Genomic DNA, 22,991 nt, shown 5'->3' on the forward strand with positions numbered 1-22,991 from the left:
CCGGTTTGCCGCCGGATCACGTTGCGCAAATTCCACAATATTTCCTCGGAGCAACTGTCCGACGTCTTCAGATGGTTCAACCCTCCTGGTGGCTAGGTACGACTGACATACCGTAAGTCGCACGTCGACGCCCCGTTTCTAGAACACGCGCGCGAAGAATGCACAGGAGCGGAAATCGCGCATGTGCAATGGTTTGCAGGTAGTTGGTGCCATATCGAAACTTCCTCTGCCGGAAATCGCAATCTCCTGCGCGTGCGCTGTACGCAGCGTTTGCCAACAGTGCGACCAGACATTACTCACCAACGGCCGTACTAGACCAGGGTTATGACGGGCCTGATATCGAAGAATCTGGATTTTCGCGTCGTGATTTAATAGCAGCCAATGCAGGGTTCTAGGCTGTGCCCAGTTGAAATGTGAATCCATGGAACGGAGATTTACAGCAGGGTTACTTCTAAACAAAAAATTAAGCTGTCATAGGTTCCCAAGGCAGAATTAGACACAATGCAAAATCATTAAGGACAGAAGAACGCAGAACGTTGCAAAGTGTGGGAACCAACGAATACTGTTCAAGTATAAAGACTTGGAAAAATGAATCTGAACCGAATTGGTGTGATCGTCAGATGGCCCAAACGAAAAGAAGAAGAAAAAGGCTTCACTAGGTTTACCTGGGAAGAGCGAAAAGTTTCAGGTTTCAGCAAAAAAGATAGCTAAATAGGCTAAAAAAGGAGAACATAACTGTTATTTTAGCAGTTTGCTGATGAAGTTTACTTACAGTACGGAGCAGGTTGTTATTAATTTACAACATGTAACAATAAGGATAATAATTTCCATATAAAAGTTTAAATGCCTTTTTCTCGGTCTGTGTATGTTTCATTACAAATGCCTGGTTTCGAAGAAACAATTCAACCCTTTTCTTCATAATCATCACAAAGCCACGAATGTAGACTCATGAAAGGTTGTGCATGTACCACCAACTAGGCCACCAACGTCCTTCCCCCTATCTTCATTACTTCCGTTGAGTCACGTTTCTCTCCCTCCTCACCTATCTACTCTCTCATCTCAAATGTTGCCAACACTTATTGTTTAAATATGTTGTTGTTGTTGTTGTGGTCTTCAGTCCTGAGACTGGTTTGATGCAGCTCTCCATGCTACTCTATCCTGTGCAAGTTTTTTCATCTCCCAGTACCTACTGCAACCTACATCCTTTTGAATCTGCTTAGTGTATTCATCTCTTGGTCTCTCTCTACGATTTTTACCCTCCACGCTGCCCTCCAATACTAAGTTGGTAATCCCTTGATGCCTCAGAACATGTCCTACCAACCGATCCCTTCTTCTGGTCAAGTTGTGCCACAAACTTCTCTTCCCCAAATCCTATTCAATACTTCCTCATTAGTTATGTGATCTACCCATCTAATCTTCAGCATTCTTCTGTAGCACCACATTTCGAAAGCTTCTATTCTCTTCTTGTCCAAACTATTTATCGTCCATGTTTCACTTCCATACATGGCTACACTCCATACAAATACTTTCAGAAATGACTTCCTGGCACTTAAATCTATACTCGATGTTAACAAATTTCTCTTCTTCAGAAACGCTTTCCTTGCCATTGCCAGTCTACATTTTATATCCTCTCTACTTCGACCATCATCAGTTATTTTGCTCCCCAAATAGCAAAACTCCTTTACTACTTTAAGTGTCTCATTTCCTAATCTAATTCCCTCAGCATCACCCGACTTAATTAGACTACATTCCATTATCCTTGTTTTGCTTTTGTTGATGTTCATCTTATATCCTCCTTTCAAGACACTGTCCATTCCATTCAACTGCTCCTCCAAGTCCTTTGCTGTCTCTGACAGAATTACAATGTCATCGGCGAACCTCAAAGTTTTTATTCCTTCTCCATGAATTTTAATACCTACTCCGAATTTTTCTTTTGTTTCCTTTACTGCTTGCTCAATATACAGATTGAACAACATCGGGGAGAGGCTACAACCCTGTCTTACCCCCTTCCCAACCACTGCTTCCCTTTCATGTCCCTCGACTCTTATAACTGCCATGTGGTTTCTGTGCAAATTGTAATTAGCCTTTCGCTCCCTGTATTTTACCCCTGCCGCCTTTAGAATTTGAAAGAGAGTATTCCAGTCAACATTGTCAAAAGCTTTCTCTAAGTCTACAAATGCTAGAAACGTAGGTTTGCCTTTCCTTAATCTTTCTCCTAAGATAAGTCGTAAGGTCAGTATTGCCTCACGTGTTCCAGTGTTTCTACAGAATCCAAACTGATCTTCCCCGAGGTTGGCTTCTACTAGTTTTTCCATTCATCTGTAAAGAATTCGTGTTAGTATTTTGCAGCTGTGACTTATTAAACTGATAGTTCGGCAATTTTCACATCTGTCAACACCTGCTTTCTTTGGGATTGGAATTATTATATTCTTCTTGAAGTCTGTGGGTATTTCACCGGTTTCATACATCTTGCTCACCAGATGGTAGAGTTTTGTCAGGACTGGCTCTCCCAAGGCCGTCAGTAGTTCCAATGGAATGTTGTCTACTCCGGGGGCCTTGCTTCGGCTCAGGTCTTTCAGTGCTCTGTCAAACTCTTCACGCAGTATCATATCTCCCATTTCATCTTCATCTACATCCTCTTCCATTTCCATAATATTGTCCTCAAGTACATCGCCCTTGTATAGACCCTCTATATACTCCTTCCACCTTTCTGCTTTCCCTTCTTTGCTTAGAACTGGGTTTCCATCTGAGCTCTTGATATTCATACAAGTCGTTCTCTTATCTCCAAAGGTCTCTTTAATTTTCCTGTAGGCAGTATCTATCTTACCCCTAGTGAGATAGGCCTCTACATTCTTACATTTGTCCTCTAGCCATCCCTGCTTAGCCATTTTGCACTTCCTGTCGATCTCATTTTTGAGATGTTTGTATTCCTTTTTGCCTGCTTCATTTACTGCATTTTTATATTTTCTCCTTTCATCAATTAAATTCAATATTTCTTCTGTTACTCAAGGATTTCTACTAGCCCTCGTCTTTTTACCTACTTGATCCTCTGCTGCCTTCGCTACTTCATCCCTCAAAGCTACCCATTCTTCTTCTACTGTATTTCTTTCCCCCATTCCTATCAATTGTTCCCTTATGCTCTCCCTGAAACTCTGTACAACCTCTGGTTCTTTCAGTTTATCCAGGTCCCATCTCCTTAAATTCCCACCTTTTTGCAGTTTCTTCAGTTTTAATCTACAGGTCATAACCAATAGATTGTGGTCAGAATCCACATCTGCCCCTGGAAATGTCTTACAATTTAAAACCTGATTCCTAAATCTCTGTCTTACCATTATATAATCTATCTGATACCTTTTAGTATCTCCAGGGTTCTTCCATGTATACAACCTTCTTTCATGATTCTTAAACCAAGTGTTAGCTATGATTATGTTGTGCTCTGTGCAAAATTCTACCAGGCGGCTTCCTCGTTCATTTCTTAGCCCCAATCCATATTCACCTACTGTGTTTCCTTCTCTCCCTTTTCCTACACTCGAATTCCAGTCACCCATGACTATTAAATTTTCGTCTCCCTTCACAATCTGAATAATTTCTTTTATTTCATCATACATTTCTTCAATTTCTTCGTCATCTGCAGAGCTAGTTGGCATATAAACTTGTACTACTGTAGTTGGTGTGGGCTTCGTACCTATCTTGGCCACAATAATGCGTTCACTATGCTGTTTGTAGTAGCTTACCCGCATTCCTATGTTCCTACTCATTATTAAACCTACTCCTGCATTACCCCTATTTGATTTTGTGTTTATAACCCTGTAGTCACCTGACCAGAAGTCTTGTTCCTCCTGCCACCGAACTTCACTAATTCCCACTATATCTAACTTCAACCTATCCATTTCCCTTTTTAAATTTTCTGACCTATCTGCCCGATTAAGGGATCTGACATTCCACGCTCCGATCCGTAGAACGCCAATTTTCTTTCCCCTGATAACGACATCCTCTTGTGTAGTCCCCGTCCGGAGATCCGAATGGGGGACTATTTTACCTCCGGAATATTTTACCCAAGAGGACGCCATCATCATTTAATCATACAGTAAAGCTGCATGCCCTCGGGAAAAATTACGGCTGTAGTTTCCCCTTGCTTTCAGCCGTTCGCAGTACCAGCACAGCAAGGCCGTTTTGGTTATTGTTACAAGGCCAGATCAATCATCCAGACTATTGCCCTTGCAACTACTGAAAAGGCTGCTGCCCCTCTTCAGGAACCACACGTTTGTCTGGCCTCTCAACAGATACCCCTCCGTTGTGGTTGCACCTACGGTACGGCTATCTGTATCGCTGAGGCACGCAAGCCTCCCCACCAACGGCAAGGTCCATGGTTCATGGGGGGTGTTTAAATATATCGCCTGTAATCTGTCTCTGGCGTTCTACTTTTTATGAATGAGTATAATCTGGGCTCTCTTCTGCTATAGCTGCTACGGTTTTCACAGTTCATATCGCTATTATTTTCAAACGCTAGATTATATATGTGATGCAAGACCTCTTATAGCATACTGGTCATAATGAATGTCATGTAGCATGTGTAGAATGCCTGATTAGATTTGAGAGGTTCGAATCCTGCCTCGGGCATGGATGTGTGTCATGTCCTTATGTTAGTTAAGTTTAATTAGTTTTAAGTCTAGGGGAGTGATGACCTCAGATGTTAAGTCCCACAGCGCTTAGAGCCCTTTGAACCTTCAGACATTCAATGCATATTCACACGGTGAAATATGTCGCATACAAAAACGAGATGGAACAAGTTGGAAACTGCCCTTGCCATACACCTGTTAATTTGTTGAAGAAGCGGATTGTCATCGTCCGCATTCTGCGAACGCCCCTGCCGCAGTCCGCTGACGTCACGACGTGCAGTGTAAGCTAGCGGCACGCCAACGCATGGGGGGCACGTCAGTGACTGAGTTGTATTCGACGGCGGCAGCGTCAGACCACTTAGTGGGGAAAGAGCAAAGTGACGTAAGGCTGCACAATCCTAGTTGAGCACCGACAGAATCAGAGGTCTGATGACACGGATGACACGGTACCTTCTTAACTGTGCTGTTACCAGCACTTTTATAATTTACTCCCGTTTCTGTATCCTTTAACGTTCTGTGACGTCCTCCTATCGCCTTGTTATTCACCGACTGCCTATACTTCCGGAATGTCGGTTATTCTACTCAACGGTTCTTTCACCCAGTCCACTATATGGCTATTGCTCTTCCTTCGTCATACATATGAGTAACATTCTTTCTGGCCTCCGATGTACAGTTTGAAATGTTCATAGCGGCGAAATTCGTTCCTGGCTGAATTTCTGCCCATTTGTCATACACACGTTCCGTCACCGTTTCATGTAATTCATGTTTTTGTACCGTAAAATACAACCGTTTTTATGCCGCCAAGCATTAGTTTTTGTTATTTCTTTGTATTACTTTATTGTATTTTATTCCTTTCTACAGCGACGTGAAATCCCAAATAATTAAAACATTTTTTTCGAATGTTCTTTTACTTTCTAAACCCATCTGCACGTTCACGTGGTCATCTATTTTTGTTAAAACGCTTTGACCGGATACCTTCCCTTGTTAATGTCTCTCATTAGTATGCACATTGTTTTCTATTGATTAAGGGTTTCGTAAAAACAGCTACAGCTTGTAAGAATATAAAGCAATTGACAAAAATCTTGCCGTGTTGTTACAATTGTAATGCTACTCAAACCTACCACATGGAAACCAGCAATGTTTCGGTTCACATTCGTTTCCTGTACGTGACAGAGAACAGTATAACTGAGTATTAAATGGTCTTTTATGTTGTGAGAAAATATAAGTAGCGAAACCAGCTTAGTCAACTTGGTTAAATGGCAAAGAAATATCGTTTATCAGACTGCATTGGACGACTATAGACAGACGAGAGCGAATTCGTACTCAAGCGTAGTTGTCCAGGTGATTGAAAGTTAATACTCTGTCATCAGTGTCCAATCATAGGTTCACCAACCTGAGGGCGTAGCGAAGGAAGACCAAGGATACGACGAGCGCCAGTGACATTTTTGTATTACATCCAATTTTTATTTCTCTGGATATTATAACGGTTTTGGGAGATAAAGGTTTGCTGAAGGGTTGGCTGAAAGCGTGGGGTGGTTCCCATGGCCTGCTCATCGTATTCTCAATTTGCGGTCCCCGAGAGTTAATCCCTAACGTACTGCCGCAACAGTGTCATAGCACCCAAGTTTCTACTTGAGGTGCACCAAGTACCTCTAGAACATCGATGTCAACACGAATCCTGCCGTTCTGTTGCCCTGAAATGTGAGAAATTTCGCACCATCTCAACAACATTTCTTTTGGCCAATCCAATATATTGCCTTCCCTTCTATACACGGATGTATGCTTCGCCAAAAAATAGTAAAAGACCATTCAAACTTGGTATCAATTTTAGAAACGGTTTATGTAATTTTGTACGACATATCACGGACATTTTTTGCAGTATTCGCCTCTATTTTAAAGCTTTGAGGCAATTTTCGATGAGTCACATTGGCTAAAAGCCAACGACGTCTGGGCTAAGAACGGAGAACTTCCGTTTTCCTGACTTTGGTTGCCTGGGAGTCGTACCGTCTTGACTACTCACTTGTTTCCTGGTTGTCACCCCGTCATCACTGTGCAGGTCGAAGATGTAAGTCTCGGTTCTTGCTGTAGCATGAAGTGTTAGTTTCATATACCAATGTCCTATCTCTGAGCGGCTCGCAATTTAAATGATTCTTTGTGTAGCGTGAATGCGAGGTTCACTGGGTCATTTCACTTGTTCATTTGCAAATCCAGTTGCGCAGAGGAGGAGCTATAATTTTGGTCTTCTTTCAGTCTTCGCAGGGGTGTGAATCAATATTCTACATTCTTATCTACGGATTCTTTTCTTGTTAGTTTTCTGTGTTTTTGTTTTCCAAGGGTAACGCTGGATTAAGATCCCAAATGGTCTCTTCATCTAAATAAAAGTGTAGTAATTTGTGAAATCGACTTCTATTTATAAACCCTACTTCGTAAAACTTCTCCTATGATTAGACGAAATTTGTTTAACAAATATAAACGACTCTTTTTTAACAAATATTATCACGAATACATGAGCTGTTGTTTCAACGTGATGGTGTAACTATAGTCCGCAATGGCCAAGTCATTAATACAAAATTGCATAACATGCAAAGCTGAGATGAAAAAAGTCAGAGGTTACCTCCTAATGCAGCAGCCCGACGCAGAATGGACTGAACAAGTGGTGGAAGCACTGTGCACAAAAATTGAGCCATGTTGCCTCTATAGCGGTCCATAATTTCGGAAGTGTTGTCGGTGCAAGATTTTGTGCATGAACTGACCTCTACATTATGTCCCATGAATGTTCGATGGGATTCACGTCGGGAGATCTAGGTGGCCAAATCATTTGCCCGAAATGTCCAGAATGTTCTTCAAACCATTAGCGAACAATTATGGCCAGTGACATGGTTCATTCTCATCCATAAAAATTCCACCGTTGTTTGATAACATGATGTCCATGAATGGCTGCAAATGGTCTCCAAGTTCAGTTGGACTAGAGGACCCAGTCCATTCCGAGTAAACACAGCCCACACCATTATGGAACCACCACCAGGTGGCACAGTGCCTTGTTCATCACTTGGGTCCATGGATTCATGAGATCTGCGCCACACTGAAACCCTACCACCAACTCTTAGCAACTCAAACCGGTACTCATCTGACCACGCCACCGTTTTCCAGCCGTCTAGGGTCCAAAAATGGTCACGAGCCAAGGAAAGGCGGTGCCGACCATGTGCGGTTAGCAAAGGCACTCGCATCGGTCGTCTGCAGCCATAGCTCATTCATGCCAAATTTTGGCGCACTGTCCTAACCGATAAGACTTCACACAGTGTTGTTTGTCTGTTAGCACTGACAATTCTACGCAAACGCCGCTGCCCTCGGTTGTTAAGTGAAGGCCATCGGTCACTGCGTTGTCCATGGTGAGAGGAAACGCCTGAAATTTGGTATTCTCGGCACACTCTTGACGCTTTGAATCTCGGGATATTGAATTTCCTAACGATTTCCGAAATGTCCCATGCGCCGAGCTGCAACTGCCATTCTGCGTTCAAAGGCTGTTAATTCCCATCAAGCAGCCATAATCACGTCAGAAACTTTTTCACAAGAATCACCTGAGTACAAATGACAGCTCCGCCAATTCATTGCGCTTTTGTACCATGTGTATGCGATACTAGCGCTATGTACGCTACCCCATGACTTTTGTCACTTCAGTATATTGTGGTGACAGTGAGTAGTGATCGCACTTTGTTATTTCGGAGATCAAACCGTTACTAACGCAGATTAGTTTCACGTTTTTATATATGATATCCACCACTTAGCACTCCCTTGAAGGGGCCAAGTTCCTGTGCTCCCTACGATGACACAGGCAAATTCTGGTATCTAGCATTATTAGTCATTTGTCTGCGATCTGACTATTTGCTGCCGAATAAAAACTATCGACAACAGCCATTGCCAGTCTCAAGCCCGGGGCAGCATCTCGCAATCTGTCGAAAGAGGAGGGGGGAACTGGGTGAAGAACCAGCCCTGCCCTTGGGGTTAACGTAAAAGCTAGAAATTAAAATCCGAACATGTCCATTCATGTATCGGGCGGTATTTAGTCAGCGTCTGTCTTATGTTCGCGGCGGCTGGATAAGAACACACTGACACTAACAATTCCCTTTTTAATACTGATGGACAAACGTCTACCCCCGCAGCAAAAATAGGGTAACTATGGTGTGGGACGAAAAATCTTCAGGTAGTCATGACTCCTGAAAGGAACGCAAAGAGACGTTTGGATTCTGGAGTTTGTGCACCACCACGATAAGACGATATGGGGAACCTAAAAACCTCTGTAATCTGAAATTGTAGTTTAAGACGAATTATAAATTTGTAGCCATAAATATTAACTGCTACTGCAAAGTTGGGAAACTCAAGCAGATGATAGAATTTTTGAACTGCAACAACATCCTGCTAAAGCCGTCCATAAAACGAGGTATGCTGCTGACCTAATAATGGATAGCGAAAACTATCGAATTTTTGAAGGTAAATCGGCATTTACACTTCCCAACTCAAATCTCAGTATTTTAGGAACGGCCTTTGCAGTTCACAAAATTAGACTCTGAAGTGTTGTTGGTTTTTAATTCTTCAGTGCCAGTCTCTCTGTTTTAACAATTACATTCAAGAATAAGTATGACTCAGTACTCAATTGTCATGCACCAACATACGAAGACAACAGGAGAAACCGAGACAAAGGAGAAAACTTCTGCGGAGATCTGGAAAACAGGCTGTCGAAAGTTCACAAAGACAACATAAGAATCACGATGGTCTTCAATGCTCAACCAGGTAAGGAGAAATCTTTTCAAAAAGTTATAATAAATTGACCAGCTCTTAAGAGGACTAGCACGAATTGCTCAAGCTTAGTAGAAATATGCAAGCCGTTGCAAATTACAATCGTGACAACATACTTCAAAAAACTACCTCGAAACAAAAAACACGAATACTAAGAAAACTCAATTTGGGACAATGTCCTACCGACAACGTCTTAATCTCCAGGTACTGTTTTCAAGAAATCAGGTACGTTAAAGAGAGGGTTGGATGTTGATTCAGACTACTGCCCAACTGAGGTACACGTGAGACCTATTCCAAAACATAATATTATGACACCAGTCAGTACGACTAGCAGAATTAATTATGAAACATCGAAAAAAAAGTAATGCGATCTTCAAAAGGTACTGAAGGAAGTTAATGTTGATGCCAACAACTTTACAGAAACAATGAAACATTGTGCAGTTGAAATAGCTCCAGAGAGAAGCAAATGAAGCACAGATGGTGGAATAATGAATGTGGAGAAACCCATGGGCAAAAAAGAAAGCTTAGAACTACTTTCAGTAATTGGAAAACCTATTAATTTGAGAAGAAGAGAGCAGATAAAATTGTTAGGGCACAGAAAGGGTGCTTTCAAATGGATCAACTTGAAAGTATACAGGAATACTTTAAAAAATATAATAAAAGACACTATTCCAAAACGTTCAAGAACTTGGTATGTGGGTATATTCCGCAACTGCACTTAATAGAAAAGAAAACTGTAAGTTACTGGTAGTATAACGAACTGTGAACAAACGACCCGGGAGTTAGAATTCCATAACAATATTCCAAATGAAAACTCAAAACTACCAATCATCGGTATGATTAAAAATTGTATCAAACAATTAAAACACAACAACAAACCAGGTGAATATGGTCTCACAGCAGAAATTCTAAAAGCCATTGGAGATCTGAATGTCACAATAATAAAAGTAAACCTGCAAAAAGTGTGGAATACTGAAACAATTCCAGAAAACTGCAAGATTACATTAGTTCAACCACTTCACAGACAAGGGGACAAACAGATGTCAATAACTACACTTAGAATACAAAACCTTATCGAAATCTTTTCAAGACATATTAAATCCTCAAGCAGATAAACAAACCATCAGGTTACCTTCCATTCAGAAGTCTGTTGCGCTGAGCGATTGTTATGTTGACTTGTAAATAATAGATTTCAGCTATAAGTCGTCCTTTTTAAATTTTTTTTGGCAGATCTATATTTCAGCTAGAAACTAGCCATTCTCAATGCACTATCATTTTTGATCAATGCTTGTAATGCCTAACTTTGAACACTCATAGTATTCAATGAACTGTGGATGAAGTCCGACCAACAGGCTTGCAGTCAATAAACAAAAAGAAAAAAAAATTGTTCAAATGGCTCTGAGCACTATGGGACTTAACTTCTGAGGTCATCAGTCCCCTAGAACTTAGAACTACTTAAACCTAAATAACCTAAGGACACCACACACATCCATGCCCGAGGCAGCATTCGAACCTGCGGTCGTAGCGGTCGACCGGTTCCAGACTGAAGCATCTAAAACCACTCGGCCACTCGAGCCGGCCAGTCAATAAACAATTTTTTACTGTCAATAAACAATTTTATGTGTGCCCCTCTGCGTTATCACTCATGCTTACTCTCCTTCCTCAGCAGGTCTAGTTGTGGCACCATCTAACTGAATTATAAACTTTCGAGTAGGGAAGTCGATCCTTCCGTCATTCTCGCATGTACCTTCCCATCCTATGATACAACTGACCATAAATTTATTAATTACTATGAAGGTGCATTGAATCGCTACATATACTAGTTTTAGTGTAAGCATCGTTTGTATCTTCACCATCTGCACCAGTTGTCAACAGCTCCAACTGTCCTACATCTGGTTACATGTAAATTAGCCAATTCCTTTCTTTGAGACAACCTTTCAAGGAGATCATATTTACCGACGCAAAAGTGTCGAAAACAACGGTAACAGGAAGTCCTTCAGTACATAAATTAATTCAAAACAAACAAAATTATACATAATCTAATTCAAAGAAAAATTTTTAATTTATTTGCTTTTACCGCTGAACTCGTTTCCACTGGATAATCCCCATCACATTTATTTGTTTCAACGTAGAGTTCCTCTTTCAGTTCTGCACCGTCACTATACCTGAAGAGCTCCACGTTCTGGATGTAGCCGCTGTAAGACTCTTCGACCACTCCTCCGGTGCACGATATGATCGAGATTAGTTTTTCGGGTGGCACCCTTGTTGGATTGCACATGCACTATTTACTTCCGTAACAATCAGTGGTTGCTCCTGCCAGTACTGATTTGCTTGTTGTTGAGGAACCGTGTGGTTTGTTTGATACCACCGTTGGTTCTGATTTTGGCTCAGATGGTTACTATACGAGGTGTGGCTAGAAAAAAACCGGACTAGTACTGGTGAAACAATAAAACGAATGCAATAAGGCTGAAAGTCACGTGGCCAGTCACGGGACTCTCGCTCCGCCTACTGCTCGAGTTTCATCTGCCTCCTGCACTCAGTCTGCCCGTGGCGTCTGTTTTAAGTAGTTGACGTTTTGTCTGTGCGTCGGAAAATGTTGAGTGTACAGAAAGAACAGCGTGTTAACATCAAATTTTGTTTCAAACTAGGAAAATCTGCAAGTGAAACGTTTGTAATGTTACAACAAGTGTACGGCGATGATTGTTTATCGCGAACACAGGTGTTTGAGTGGTTTAAACGATTTAAATATGGCCGCGAAGATACCAGTGATGACACTCGCACTGGCAGACCATTGTCAGCAAAAACTGATGCAAACACTGAAAAAATCGGTAAACTTGTTCGACAAGACAACAAGTCAACTCCTGTTAACTCAGATTCAGATTCAGATTCTTTATTAGTCATTCAGCATTGTTACATGCAATAGACTTCGTCAGTTCACTTAACCTATTAATTTTACAAAAAAAAATTTTACATATTTAAGTTGATATTGGGCATTTCTAAAAATTCTTCTAATGAATAGAATGGATTAGTTAACAAGAAGTTATGAACATTGTCTTTAAATAATTTGTCAGGCTTGATTGACCCATTTTTAGACAATTTGTTATATATTTTAATTGCCATATACTTATGACTATTGTTAGTTTTAGCTAATCTATTTTGTGGCAACAGCAGAGAAGTACACGTTCTTGTATAGTATCCATGTCTTTCATTTGTTACACTTAAATTAGGTAGTTCAGCAAGTATGTAGTTAACACTGTCAAGAATATATAAATTAATTACTGTTAAAATTCTATATTTAGTGAACAATGGTTTACAATGTGTTCTATTATCTACCTTAGCCATTACTCTGATTGCTTTCTTCTGGATCACCATAATTTCATTTATTTTTCTGCTGTTTCCCCAGAGTATTAACCCATACCTTAAAACAGATTGAAAAAAGGCAAAGTACGCTGTACTTACGTACTCAAATGTCACACAACACATCAGTCTCTTCAACAAATATATAACTCTTGACAACCTAACCACTATGTGATCAACATGAGAGCTCCATGTTAGACTGTTGTCAAGTACAATACCTAAAAACTTTGCCTTTTGTTTTTCTATTTTTGTAGTCTTTGATAGACTGAACCACATATTCTGGGTCTTTTCCTCATTTAATAGCAGACCATTGGCATTAAACCATGATGTTGCATTTTCTTTCGCCAATTTCATATCACTTGCAAGGTTATCAAGTACATGGTTTACAGATAGAAAAGTTGTGTCATCTGCATACATATATGTGTTTACATCTATATTTCCTGGTAAGTCATTTATGTGTACAAGGAAAAGAAGGGGTCCCAATTTAGATCCCTGTGGCACTCCATGTTGAACCTCGAGTATGTTTGACAGATGACTTCCTGAACTCACCACCTGGTTCCTTTTATTGAGGTATGATTTGATGAGTTTTAAACTTTTATCACATATTCCTTAGTACTCAAGTTTAGAGAGCAGAAGTGAGTGGTCAACACAGTCAAAAGCTTTGCTCAGATCACATAAGGTTACCTGTGCGTGCGCATGGTCCTCAAACGCTCTTAGAATGTTTCTGACTAAGAGCTCTATGGCATGTACAGCTGACCTTCCTTTTCTGTAACCAAACTGTGATGCACTTAACATACAATTTAGTTCTAGGTACTCATACATCTGCTTATATATTATGCCTTCAAAGAGTTTTCCTAATACTGGAATTAGTGAAATTGGTCTGTAGTTTGCAGGATCTGATTTGACACCCTTCTTAAAGACTGGAGTTACCTTGGATAGTTTGAGAGGATCAGGAAAAAACCCTTCTATGAGACACTGGTTTATAGAATATGTTAATGGTGCTGCAATGTAATGTATGATTTCTTTCAATAGATTGTTTGACATATTAAAAATATCTGTACTGTATGAATTTTTCATTTCTTTGACTATTTTAAGGACTTCATGTTGGCATACCTCTTTGAAGTGTTTTAATGATGATCCGGCCCTATTATCATTTAGGTTTGCTCTCTTCAGATAATCTATACATGTTACATTGGGTTTACTGATCAGCTTTTTGATATCATCAGCACAGCTTACAAAATATTTATTGAATGTATCTGCTGGTATTGGGACTGTCTTGTCGAAGTTTCTGACTTCACCTTTAACAGTATTAATTACTGACCAGGCTGTTTTGCATTGGTTTTTACTATTTTTTATGTAATTTGTGTTGTATCTTAGTTTCGCTAATTGCAACTCTTTCTTATACAGTTTCTTAGTGATTTTTTCGAGATCCTTAATTTCATTAGAATTGTTTACTTTGGCAAGGCGCTTCAACAGCAGTAGCTTATTTTTTAGATTCTCCAGTTCTTTGGTGTACCAAAATTTGCCTTTTCTTGTTTTATGGTATTTCTTTTGAACAAGATGGGCTTTTAAAATACCTGTTAAGTGATTGTGGAATGTTTCATAAACTGTTTGGGCACTGGAATCACAGTTTTGAAATAATTTGTCCCAGTTTGTTATGCTCAACTGGTGTGTTAGTTTGATGAGATTGTGTTTTGTTAATATTAAGGTATTAGATTTTGTTAACTTTTGTCCAGCCTTGCTCTCATCCCCTTTTATAAAATGTCTTAACTTTACTGTTAACATGGAGTGGTCTGAGAAAACAAACTCCTTTACCTTGGTGGAGTACATATCACGAGCACAGTTGACAAAAGCATTATCCAAGCATGCTTGTAGTCTTGTTGGTTCTGAATTTACATGATGGAAGTTGTGTTGCCTTAGCATATTCAGTAACTTATTTACACTGGGTTTGTTACATGTTACATCAAAGCTTGAATTAAAGTCTCCCCCAATTACAGTTACATACCGTTTCCATTTCGTTATGTAGCAGAGTACACTGTCTAAATTATCTAAAAAAGTTTTATCATCTGAGTCAGGGGAATGGTAGATACATACTATGATAAGTTTCATTATATCACTTATGATCCCGGTAATTTCAAAGTCTTTCTCTACACATGCCCAACTAAGATCTAGTTCTCTACACTCTATTTCATTTGAAACATAGATAACAGTACCACCATTACGGTACTGAGATCTGCAAAAACTGTTTCCATATTTATAACCTTCTGGTACATAGTATTGTATTTGTTCTGGTTTAAGCCAATGTTCTGACAGACATAAGAAAGAATACTTCTTCTGTGGCAATGACTCATCCAGAATTTCAACTTTATTTTCAAGACCCTGAATGTTTAAAAATAGGATGTTGTTGTGACTTATCTGTGAGTTAGCAGGTTGGTTTTTCACATTTTTATTTTCTTCTTGGCTTGAGACCATAAAAAATTATCACTGAATGACACAGATGTATTTTTCCTTTGGCTCCTCCTTAAGCATTGCTGTGTTGCTGCTCCAGTCGTTGTTGGTTCTGTTACTGCTGCTGCTTCTGCTGATAATGATTGTGCTGCTGCTGTTTCACTTATTTCTGGTGTTTGTTGTTCCATAACTGCTGTGCCTTTCTGTGAATTATTAATATTTGGAGTGTTCACTTGCATTAATAAAATTTCACATTTGTTTTGGAGAGGTGTAGCTTCACTGATAGCAGATTTCACATTGGATTCTACAGGATACACACACTTCCTGTCCATGAGAGGTATGACTTTTCTATCATCACACTGCACATTTGAGATTTTATTTACAAGTTCTAAAATTTTGGTTACTATTACGTTTTTTCCAAGTACATTTAGATGGGAACCATGTGTTGTGTGAAATCTTTTCCCTAAATTGCTGATGTTCACAAATGTTACATTTTCAAACCGCTTGCAAATATTTTGCATCTCTTTATTTGCTGTTTCAATTTCTTTATTTACACAGGACCATTCTATCAAGTCGTAACGGTGTGGCACTGAAAAAACAATAACATTTGTTCCTCTCAGCTCAAACAGTTTTCTTTTTAGTGAGATTAAGAGATCGTTTTTTTCGTTCCTAGCTATATCATTTGATCCCGCCAGGAAGATGGAAAAGTCCTTTTTGCTCAATGAGGAAATTTTTTCTTGACTCATTGACGTAGCAGTACTGAATTTTGCTCCTGGTTTTATTGTACAATTAAAACTAAAATTCTGACTACTTGCACGCCGAAATTCAGCGGCTGTATTTCGTCCTTGGCTGTCGGCATACAGTTCAATTTTACCGGTACTTGCTGTTCCGAGATTGCCTGTTTCCTGCCTATCTTTGCAGTAAGCGAAGTCTTGTTTGGCTCTATTTATTGTGTCTTTTTTGCTAACACATGTCGATATTGTCTCAGTAGAGCAGCTTAGCGGTGGAAGATTTTTCGTGAGCACTTTCGCATATGATCTTTTACTTAACTGCTGCTGTATTCCATGTTTTACCTTATTCACAAAGTCGTTTGGTTTTCCACATGGTACACTCGCACTGTTAACTTCACTTTCGCAATCCGTTGTCGAAAGAGCTTGAAAGTAATTTTCGTTCACTATATTTATGTTTCTTTCCCTGTTTTCTGTATCTTGTATTATCTGTTTGCGTCTTTTGTACTTCACTTCCGTCCAATTCTCCGACATATTCGTACATTCATGGCGCGAGTTTTTCATGTTCAGTTCACTTTTTTCTTCTTTAAGTTTCTTGATATCCATCTTCAAGGAACTGATAATAAATTGTAAACTTGACACCCGTTCGCTGAGCTTTGTAATTTCATCCTTACAACTGTCACAATTTTTCTTTTTCACGGCAAAATTCACACTTTTTCTCGGACACGCACAACGAATTTTTACACTAGCCGCCATCTTTGTATATATGATTGTTAAACGGCGATCTTGTCGAACAAGTTTACCGATTTTTTCAATGTTTGCATCAGTTTTTGCTGACAATGGTCTGCCAGTGCGAGTGTAATCACTGGTGTCTTCGCGGCCATCTTTAAATCGTTTAAACCACTCAAACACTTGTGTTCGCGATAAACAATCATCGCCGTACACTTGTTGTAACATTACAAACGTTTCACTTGCAGATTTTCCTAGTTTGAAACAAAATTTGATGTTAACACGCTCTTCTTTCTGTACACTCAACATTTTCCGACGCACAGACAAAACGTCAACTACTTAAAACAGACGCCACGGGCAGACTGAGTGCAGGAGGCAGATGAAACTCGAGCAGTAGGCGGAGCGAGAGTCCTGTGACTGGCCACGCGACTTTCAGCCTTATTGCATTCGTTTTATTGTTTCACCAGTACTAGTCCGGTTTTTTTCTAGCCACACCTCGTACATAAGATTATGTCTCTGATCTGGTATATTTTGTTCGCTCTGGTTAAGCCTTAAACCTGAACCACTGCCGTTCTGTTTGTGAAGACCATGATTATTATTCCCATATTGCGGTTTAAGAGACTGATTCATACTGTTAGCTATGTGGTATGGCATTTGGTTCTGAATGTATGTATGTTCATTATATTGGTTTGGATTTGGCATAAACCCGTTCCCTTGTCCCTGTCTGAACTTTACATCCTCTTGGTTTAAATCCACGTTATCCTCGCTCGCACGAATCGGCTTATAACGTATTTCCACTAGTAACTTTACCTTCAATATGAGTAATAAGTCTTTGTGTGAAATGGGTTCATCACAATAACGGGCTTTTTCATGTACTTATGTGGAAACACTTCTGGATTAAAAACTTGTTGTTCCAACTGTTTCTGTATCCCACGTGGCCAGTATTTTGCGAGAAAGACACGTTCAGATTCCTCATACGTCAGATACTGATCCATCATATCTGTAGCCCAACACGCTGAATCCCTTGAAAATATCTGCAACAAAGCTGATCTTTTGCGTCACTGTGCACACTCAGGGTAAAACTCCAGTAAATACTGTAGTAAATAGGTCGGGATTAACAGTCATCTTCCCTGCTGAGAAAGGCTGAAATTGCCTATGCTTTAACAGCTTCTCTTCCATCAGCGCCGCTGTATATAAATTAGTAGGTGAAGGCACACCGCTGGCAGCATCAGAACTGTTAGCAGAAAATGTCTGATACCCCTGCAGGCTGCTTCTAGCTGGTGCGGGGCTCGAGGTTTGTCATATATGCTCGCCACGAATCTCTGGTTTCGGATTCTGTATTGCCCCTTGGACCTCTTTCATTTCTCTAGAAAACATGTCGACTGACGTATTTTTTTTCCCCCACCCAACGAAGTCTGAGCCAATCTGCTCCTTAATTTACTGTAACACAATCTTTCATACTTCAGTGGAAGGCAAGTTCTCTATCGATGGGTTAGAAATAGCTTCCTGTATGCTTTGTTGTACGTAAGCAGAAACTTCACCTCTTTCCACTCGAGCCTACTCTTCAAGTTTATTCGAAAAATGCGTCCTATGTTCGTTAAATTTCTCAGAAATGAGTCCCTCATATCCTGATGACATACTGTTAATAGTCGTTTTTAACTGACCTACCGCAGATTCCACAGTACCCTGACGCTTGCTCATATCCTTAATATGCTGTGAAACCTCTGTCAGTTCGTTCGAAGATTGTTCTGCGTTATTTCATTCGACATTTGTTCTCATTTTCTAGTTGTATCTGAAACAGGAGCAGTAATCTACTCTTAAATCTTGCTCAGTTACGACGTTCTGTACCTTAGTGTTCATTTCAGGTTGCTTAGTTTCTATATCAGCTACTTTTGCAGAAACATGAGTAACAATCGTGGCTAAAACTTTTAACTGCCTTACGATATTTGCTAATGGATCCATGACTCCCTGCAGGGAAGCTATTGCCTCTGCTCCCAAAGAACCTTCAGAAATGGACTGAACATTTGCTTCCTGTTCACGCTGCATTTTGCTGTATTGTGAACGGGTTCTGGCCATAACCAGAATTCACTATTGGATCTTAATGTTCCAGTCTATGATCATCCTAACTCAACAATACGTGCAGGTGCCTATGCACTTTAATATATGACATTACAATGCACTATGTCACTAATTACTGCATTCACTACTGTGAAACAAACGGTGTTCTGCTTTTTAATATGAGGAGGTCCCATTCATAAAACTGGTACAGGCGAACTACAGTAGACGAACATTAACTGTGATTGCATATATTGTTTACTCAATAAATTCATCTGTGATGGATCAGTCTGCTCAGCTCTCGCGATGATACCCAGCTCCACTGCAAAGCGTGCAACAAAAGAACACAACACAGATTAAACACTATATACGTTTCATATTACACACAAAATTTCCCCGAAATTAGAGTCCTTTCTACAGTTGACGCTTTTAAAGTTTGTTTGTTTACTTACTGCTCACAAATGAATAAAGTTTTAAATATTTCTACAATATGAAATGTGTAATTCTACAATGTCTGTGTAGCCTCTTGAATGCCTAAGTATCCTTCACTGGGACTTAGTTTACCTAGCAAGTTTTGAAAGTATTTCTACAGTATTTGATTTCCACAGTCGCTGCAATCTGAAAGAGAACTGTCCTGGAAAGTTGCAGCTCTCTTCTGCTCCGCGCCGCTGATGTAGCTAACCACAGACTGGGAGTGAGTTACTGATAAAATTAAAACAGTTTCCATGGAAGAACACCTATTAAGATGGATCTGAACCGTGCGTAGGCTCGAACCAGCACTCATTCATTAAGGGAGACGACTGTTTATGTGCGTACATGAGAACACTTACACATTCCGGTAAAGTTCGTTGCGAATGAAAAACAGCTCACTTGTTCACAACCTTTCATTTATTTAATCTTCTTGTAGCCTTTACAAACATTTAATTACATTTAAGATGACTTTTATACGCCTTAGCGCTTAAATAAACTTGTATCTTTAAAAAATATCACAATGGCGGTTCTTCAACAACAGGAAAATTTCTTCAAGTTACAATCTCCGTCACACCTCTTGTTCTCGGGCAAAGCTCGCATCACACGACTTTCGGGAAACGTGACGTCATCTTAACGTCATGTGCGATATCGACGAACACATGGTCGACTATCGACTTTCATTAGCGTTCGATACGGACCTTTCACAAGACTTCATGCACGCATATCGTATATTTATTATAATTATTGCTACACTTAAATCTCACATAATAATTTATCGACGGTCTATGCCCTCATATAAGAGTGTTCTCTCACGAGTGAGTTGTTATTGTCAATAGTTAACAAATTAAATAGGAAACACGCTTGTTGTATTGTACTTCATGCCGTTTCAAGATAACGGAACAATGAAGATTTATCACAAACACTTCACCATTGTCATCATATGTCACTTAATAACACATCAACTATATAAGCCTTCATGAGAGATGACGATAACCAAGACAGAAGACTCAACTTGGGATCTTTTTTAAGCGTTAGTGTAGCGGATAACGTCGAGGTTTCTGGGGTCGAAAGGTGTGGTTCCGCATCCGTCACCTGTAAATGTTTTTTCATCTTAGCGTTGTTAACAAATTCTGCGACATTTGTAACAAAAGTATGTTCTGCAATATTCGATGTCATTTATATTCAGTATGATTTGAGAACGAAGGATGAAATAAATATTAAGCAATTTCCGACTGTGTGGTTAGGGAGGGACCTAAGAGGACAGCGTAAATTGCAGCGAGTGGTATGAGGAGCGATAACATTCATATTCTTCCTCGTCAGAAACTCGATAGCCGATCAAGCGGTCGTCGATATTGCACGTGACCTCAAAATGATGTCACGTTTGCAGTAAGTGCTGTGAAACGGTCGTAACACTTTTCTCTCGTCCCAATGCGTGTCAGATTACTCCACATAGCCAAGAGCTTCTTTCTCGCGGTTGAGAATGTTTCTGTGGCAGTTACGCTAAAATCGTGATCTTTTCCACGTGCTTAGCGCTTAGTTCGTTTATCTACAGTTCTTACAAGAAATATTTAGTAAAACTGACACAATAATGTTTCATTACAGTTCCACTTCTCATTATCAACATAGTTATGTTGTTACGCCCTGCCACGATATTTCTTCCTGTGAACTTTCTAATTAAATGTTAGCACAAATCATTGCATTTAACGTTTTCATTTCAGCGTCCAGAAGAAGTTTCATTTTTGAACGACCAGCCAGAAGTCACACGGATTAAGATCAGTTCGTCTTAACGGCTTGGCTGTAGGGAAAAGACGATCGATAATTCTAGCATTTCTAAAATGCCTCTGCAGCAGCCATTTCACAGGCTGTGAAATGTGCGGAGGTGCGCCATCTTGCATAAAAATGTTTCTACCAGTACATCTAATAAATGAACTAAACGATTATTATTAAATAATTTATAAGAGACTCATTTAGTGTCCCCCTCCAGGAAAATCTTTAGTAACAGGCGAAGATTTATTCGTTTGAATGGAAACCAGAAACAGCAGCATATGCAATATGGTTCAAATGGCTCTGAGCGCTATGGTACTGAACATTTGAGGTCATCAGTCCCCTAGAACTTAGAACTACTTAAACCTAACTAACGTAAGGACATCACACACATCCATGCCCGAAGCAGGATTCGAACCTGCGACCGTAGCGATCGCGCGGTTCCAGACTGAAGCGCCTAGAACAGCTCGGCCACAACGGCCGGCATCAGTATGTGACGATAAGTTGCAACATGACTTTATCCAGCTTCGCACTGTCGCGGCTATGTCCCTCAAAAAATTTCACAAAATCCGTTTCAGTATTTATCACGGGCCGGCCTTAGTGGGCGAGCGGTTCTAGGCGCTTCAGTCTGGAACCGCGCGACCGCTACGGTCGCAGGTTCGAATCCTGCCTGGGGCATGGATGTGTGTGATGTCCTTAGCTTAGTTGGGTTTAAGTAGTTCTAAGTTCTAGGGGACTGATGACGTCAGATGTTAAGTCCCGTAGTGCTCAGAGCCATTTGAACCATTTATCATGGAAAGTTATAGCTTACAGAACATATCATGAATATGACCAAATATGTTACATGAAAATGTCGTGAAGATCCATCTCCACCTCCATGGTCTGTGGAGTGTAAATTATCGTGCTCGACTTGAGCACAGGAAAATTCAGGCCAGTCTGAAACCCACTGTTAGAGCTCTGGTGTACAACATGATTTAAAATGGTATACAAAATTGTAATCTCCGCGGATGCGGATAAAAGTCTTAACGGATGTTGATAAGAAGCTTGTGGAAGGGAGAAGCCTACTAGCACTCGATTACGAAGTGAAGTTAAAATATAATACACATAAGCGTCCAGCATCACCTTTTTATTACGAAGTCCACTAACTGCACAATGAAATGTTCGGGCTTCCTATAACATCACTTCGCGAATTATTAAATTCGTGACCTAGTCTTCTTTGTTGTCACACCAGAAAAGAAAACACGATAATTTACTTGCACGAATGTACATCCATTTACAGTTCGTAAGGTATCGCTCACTTGTCTCGTTGCGTCTAATTCGTGTCCATTTTACCTCCAATGTTGAAACGTTTAACCAATTACCGTCACACGTAAAATATTGCGACGCTCCTACGAGAGAAAAGGATTACAGCTTTAAAACGAGTCATTTTGTCTTCGCCAATAATTCCACCCTGCTCGACAGCCGAATCATGTTAAATGTTTGATGATCAAGGGAAAGGGCAGCGTAGAATTCTGAAACAAAACGATTAGGCCGCCGCGACAAGTGCTGAAATATTCAGTACTCAATCACCTAGTCGCATCACGCAGATAACCTGATGGCTATCGACTGAAACCCAACAGGTAGGCTACAAGCACGCTATCCATGGACTGATGGACTTACGATCTGTAAAGCAGCTTCGAAGTCACTGGGAAAGGCAAATGAAGGGGCGGGTAATCCGGTAAACAAAGTCTCCTATTTGTTTCTTCAATTAATTACCTTGTTAGATTGCCGTGTTCGGAACGATGAATGCAGGCAAACTCCTGAGATTGTACAACCTGTCAAAGGTATAAACGTAAGAGGTTTTCCGTGATGATACAAACTTTCAAGGGTGACAGAGAAGACAAATATATCAATTTGGAATGAGGAACACTGGTCCGGAAACGATTAAGTCGAAGGTCGCAAAGTCCGAGTCGCTGGTTATTTCTGCCGGTAGAATACGTTGACCTAAAAAAAGGTTTATAATTTCTGCCATACTTGTACAGAGCTT

The 22,991-nt window shown here is 40.1% G+C and overlaps 1 non-coding gene across 1 annotated transcript; it reads right to left on the minus strand.

The window, feature by feature from the left end:
* Positions 1–21,123: 21,123 nt before the first annotated feature.
* Positions 21,124–21,239, minus strand: LOC124778141. The gene has a single exon (XR_007015855.1). It is a non-coding gene; the product is annotated as a U5 spliceosomal RNA (small nuclear RNA).
* Positions 21,240–22,991: the final 1,752 nt, after the last annotated feature.

The sequence above is a fragment of the Schistocerca piceifrons genome, chromosome 2, assembly GCF_021461385.2.
Source record: "Schistocerca piceifrons isolate TAMUIC-IGC-003096 chromosome 2, iqSchPice1.1, whole genome shotgun sequence".
Lineage (NCBI taxonomy): Eukaryota > Metazoa > Arthropoda > Insecta > Orthoptera > Acrididae > Schistocerca > Schistocerca piceifrons.